The 5,483-nt window shown below is 42.1% G+C and overlaps 1 pseudogene; it reads left to right on the top strand.

The window, feature by feature from the left end:
- Positions 1-2,879: 2,879 nt before the first annotated feature.
- LOC109200449 (interferon-inducible GTPase 5-like) lies at positions 2,880-5,181 on the top strand (annotated as a pseudogene).
- Positions 5,182-5,483: the final 302 nt, after the last annotated feature.

Here is a 5,483-nt window from a genome sequence, read left to right as displayed (position 1 = left end):
TTTCAGGGAGTTTTTAGGACATCCTGATAATAATGAATTACAGTAGTCCAGCCTGGAAGTAATAAATGCATGAACTAGTTTTTCAGCATCACTCTGAGACAGGATATTTCTAACTTTAGAGATGTTGCACAAATGGAAGAAAGCAGTCTTACATATTTGTTTAATATGTGCGTTGAAGGACATGTCCTGGTCAAAAATGACTCCAAGGTTCCTCACAGCATTACTGGAGGCCAAGGTAATGCCATCCAGAGTAAGAATCTGCTTAGATACCATATTTCTAAGATTTTCAGGGCCGAGTACAATAACCTCAGTTTGATCTGAATTAAGAAGCAGAAAGTTAGCGGCCATCCAGGTCTTTATGTCTTTAAGACATTCCTGCAGTTTAACTCATTGGTGTGTGTTACCTGGCTTCATGGATAGATAGAGCTGCGTGTCATCTGCATAGCAGTGAAAATTTATACTATGTCTTCTAATGATGCTGCCTAAGGGAAGCATGTATAATGTGAACAGAATTGGTCCTAGCACTGAACCCTGTGGAACACCATAATTGACCTTTGTGCGTGTAAATGGACAGTCCTCTTCACACACTAATTAGATAGGGTTAGGGTTGTAGGTATTGCAGTACCTGTAATACCTACAGCATGTTCTAATCGCTGTAATAGGATATTATGGTCAACAGTATCGAACGCTGCACTGAGGTCTAGCAGGACAAGCACAGAGATGAGTCCACTGTCAGAGGCCATAAGAAGATCATTTGTAACCTTCACTAAAGCTGTTTCTGTGCTGTGATGAGCTCTGAAACCTGACTGAAACTCTTCAAATAAGCCATTCCTCTGCAGATGATCTGTTAGCTGTTTGACAACTACTCTTTCAAGGATGTTTGATATGAAAGGAAGGTTGGAGATTGGCCTATAATTAGCTAAGACTGCTGGGTCTAGAGATGCTTTTTAAGTAAAGGTTTAACTACAGCCACCTCGAAGGCCTGTGGTACATAGCTGATTATTAGAGATAGATTGATCATATTTAAGATTGAAGAATTAATTAATGGCAGGACTTCTTTGAGCAGTTTTGTAGGAATGGGGTCTAAAAGACACGTTGATGGTTTGAAGTAATTATTGAAGTTAACTCAGAAAGATCAGAGAGAAAAAGTCTAAAATATCAGCAGTTATCAAATTTGGGATTTTTTTTTCAGTAATGGTTACATTTTATTTGTAAAGAAGTTCATGAAATCATTACTAGTCAAAGCAGGGCCGGGGAAGTCCAGGTACCAAGGCCCGGTGTCCTGGTGGTTTTAGATAACGCGCCCTGGGTCAGCACACCTGAATCAAATGATTAGCTCATTAGCAGGCCTCTGGAGAACTTCAAGACATGTTGAGGAGGTAAATTAGCCATTTAAATCAGCTGTGTTGCATCAAGGACACATCTAAAACCTTCGGGACCTGAGGCCTGGAGTTCCCCCACCTCTGTGTTAAAGGGATGGTTGGCTCAACAGAGCTCTGACTGTTTGTCAGCCTGGCTACAGTGCTGAGGAGAAACCTAGGGTTGTTCTTAGGGTTGTAGTGAGATGTTCTGGCTTTGTGGAGGGCTTTCTTATAAAGCAACAAACTATTTCTCCAGGCTAAATGATCATCTTCTAAATTTGTGACGCACCATTTCCTCTCCAGCTTACGAGTTATCTGCTTTAACTCAGTAACCTGTAGGTGGCAGTGGCAGACAGTCACTCTGACAAATAAGTGACTGGCCAAGTAATCCCTTACAAAAGTAACACAGGCCAGTTATGGTAACAGAAGCCGTCAGTAACACAGAACTGCTGTTTTGCTGTGTTTCAGAGCAATAAACCTCAGTGTGCACCTGGATGAACCTCGTCCTCCTTCAGTGTGTAACAGTGACAGTAAAACTAAAGCACAGCAGTGAGTGTTTGGAGTGGGGGCTCGATGAACAGAGGGACAGGTTGGTTAATGGAGGTTTGGAGAAGCTGAGGTTGGGGACGGTGAAACAGATTGATTCCTCTTCTAGTCTTAAATACTGCCTGCAGATTGGCCTGGATCTCCCACAGGTGAGTATAACAGGTGTACTGACGAGGGCTCCGCCCAGAGGAGGGACCACAGGGACACCATGGAAAAATCCAGATGACTCAGCCGGCCCATGACCACTTCTCATTTGAGACTTTTTTTTCAGAGAAGCTACAGCAGATCCTTAAACTTAGTTACAGCACTTTCAGAAAGACACCTACTGTGATGAGAGTCCTCATGTGTAATCCATTATTCTAAATGGAAAGGCTACTGTAACTGATTTTCAACATCTGGATGTTAAAATCACCTACAATGAGGATTTTATCAGAACTGAGCACTAAATGAGATAAAAGTATGAAAATCAGAAACTCTAAGGCCCAGATGGACGATCGGTAACAACAAATAAAACTGTTTTTTTAGTTTTCTGGCTTTCAAGTGAATTAAAACTACGTCTACAGTTTTGGGTGATTGATGAGTGTAAGAATGCTGCCACTCTTCAGCCTGACAGTCAGGTGACTCATTAAACTCACATACTCATCCTGCTGTAACCAGGTAGGAGTGTGTGTGTGTGTGTGTGTGTGTGTAACCTCCGCCCAAACTCAGGTACAACCAGTCGAACTTTAAAAACAACAAAATGAACATTCTTTGGTTTTAAATCATCGCCCATCACAGCAGCAAACACAGTGATCTTATTGGCTGAGCTCTGTTGTAGGCGGTGCTCGTGGATTTTAAATATTAAACTCTAATTGTCCAAACAGTGTCTGTGGTTCACTTCCTTAACCATGTTTGCTGCTCTTGCAGGTGCAGCTCTGTTATGCACACACAGCCCTCCTCTCTGTTTCCAACAACACCTCCAGTTTAAAAAAAGAGTAAAAACAAACTGGTTGGTTCAGGTTGCAGCATTTTCATTGGTCGCTCTCTAAGGATCTGCCCTCACCTGTACTGCACCTGTATAACAACCAGGTGAGAACAAAGTGAAGCACCGATCGCAGTTGTTGCTGATCCAGCTGTGTGTGTGTCAACAGTACGAGGAATCCAGTGAGTACCTGCTGTTACCTTAAACTTAGTTAAGAGACAGGTTTGCTGTCCTATCAGAACAAGAATGAGAATAAGCACAAATTAGTTTTTCAAGTCAAGGAAAAGGCAAACTTTCAGGTTTATAGAAAGATATTATTTGTAAATTAATGTTAATATTGGATGTAAAAATACTCAACAAACCCCAGGAAGAGACTTGGTGGGCTCAGTGTTTTCTCATATAAACACGTCTTTTACCGACATTTACCGTTTTACCTTTAATGACTTACTGCCCACATGTGCTGTGTCCGTGTGCCGTCAGTAACATTACTGATAATCAATAGTATGTGTCTGCATTCCAGAATAAAAGTCTTTATGTTTTTCTTTCTGTCAGGATCAGCATGGAGGATCCAGATGATTCGTGCCCAGAAGAAATTCCTGGAGTTAAAGAAGCCCTGAAGAACAACGACACGGCCGGAGCAGCAAAAAGGATTAAAGAATATTTAGAAAAACAAACCAATGTCTCGTTAAATATCGCCATCACAGGAGAAAGTGGTGCAGGTAAATCCACCTTTATTAATGCCTTCAGGGGGATAAAGAACAGAGACGAGGGAGCTGCTCCTACTGGTGTCACAGAAACTATGTCAGAGGTCACACCGTACCCCCATCCAGATAATCCCAACGTCACTTTATGGGATCTTCCTGGAATCGGAACCAAAGACTTCCCAGCGAGGAAATACCTGAAGCTTGTTGGGTTTGACAAGTATGACTTCTTCCTCATCATCTCAGACACTCGCTTCAGAGAAAACGACGTGAAACTCGCTCAGAAGATTAAGAAGATGAAGAGAAATTTCTACTTTGTTCGCTCAAAGATCGACAACGATATCCGAGCCGAGGAAAGTGTTTCAGACTCCAGCAAAGAGAAAACTCTCACAAAAATCAGAGACGACTGCATTCAGCGTGAGTGAGGTCGAGTTTTCAAAATCATTTAAATCTAGTTTTTAATCGTTTTTTATTTTTATGAACCTGATCGTGTTGACATGTTTCCTCTGTGACGCAGGACTCAAAGACTTAGGCATCGAGTCTCCACGAGTCTTCCTCATGTCGAGTTTTCAGCTCCACAAGTTCGACTTCTCTCTCTTACAAGAGACCTTAGAGAGAGAGCTTCCCAAAGATAAGAGGGACACTCTGCTGTATGTCATGCCCAACGTCAACCCCGACGTCATCAGCAAGAAGAAAAAGCTTTAAAGGTACACTTATATCTCTTGGCCACTCTGTCTGCAGCTGCTGCAGCTGTTCCCGTTCCCGGGCTTTCTGTTGCTGTTGATGTTGCTGTGCTGATTGGTGCTGTCACACATTTTGTACATGCGTTTGGTCTCGATGTCCAATCTCTGAAGAGACTCGCTATCAGAACAGCTGTGTCATACACTGAGCTGCGTGATGTCATCATTTCACCAGTGGCTGCGAAGGAAATTACTAAAGAGCTCTTCCTGAAGGTGTTCGCCCAACTTGGAGGAGCAGCTGGATTAATTGGAGCAGAGGAAGTGTCCAGATTCATTCCCATAGTGGGAATCCCGGTAGCCATGAGCCTCTCCTTCGTCACGACCTACAGAGTTCTGAACTTTATCCTCAACCAGCTCGCTGAAGACGCTCAGAAGGTGTTAAAGAAGGCTCTGGTCTGAGCGTGGAAGTAAAAGGCAATGAAACTCAGTGAAACTGGGATTCACACATGAACCTCATTAAACCAGTCTCCTTGTACAGCTGGTCAGCTTCACACACTCAAACTTTTCTCATCATCACATAAATACAGAAACAAACATCATCATATTATTCAGATATGAACTGTGTAAAGTGTAGAAGTCTGAGTCATTGTCATGTTTTTTCCTTTGTGTAAGTGCTTCCTCAGGACAGTCATCAGGAGATACGATGACCCACCTTCAACTAGTTGCGGCAGATGGCTGCACTTCCTGGGTCTCCTTCCTGTTAAAGGCAGTTTTTCCTTCCCTCTGTCACCAGGTCTTTGGTCACAGAGTGATGTCTGATTGTTGGGCTTTTCTCTGATTTGTAGGGACTTAACTGAACCTAATTTATCTGAGCTGTTTCTACCTTTACTCAAACGTGTCTTGTTGTTTGAATAAATTGTGATGAAACTGGTTGTTTTGCTGTATTATATTTTCACATCATAGCTTCCAGCATCAGAAACACTGAGTTAAACAGACTGATGTAATGTGAGAATCAGAGGTTGTTCTGTTTTTACTTGCAGCTGACTGTGATTGTGATGAGTGTTCACTGCCCTCTGGTGGTCAAAGTGAGAAACTACAATACAAATAATAACGATATGAATTATATTACTTATCACCATCACACCTGTTTATTATTAATAAAATGTTGTTGATAAATAAACATCAGTGTTAGTGTGCAGGTTAGCATCTCTCTGCGTGTTTATGCACCACTATA

Source organism: Oreochromis niloticus, linkage group LG19 (assembly GCF_001858045.2).
Source record: "Oreochromis niloticus isolate F11D_XX linkage group LG19, O_niloticus_UMD_NMBU, whole genome shotgun sequence".
In the NCBI taxonomy this organism is placed as follows: domain Eukaryota; kingdom Metazoa; phylum Chordata; class Actinopteri; order Cichliformes; family Cichlidae; genus Oreochromis; species Oreochromis niloticus.
The sequence above is the reverse complement of the archived record's forward strand: the minus strand, read 5'-3'. Positions and strand labels throughout refer to the sequence as shown.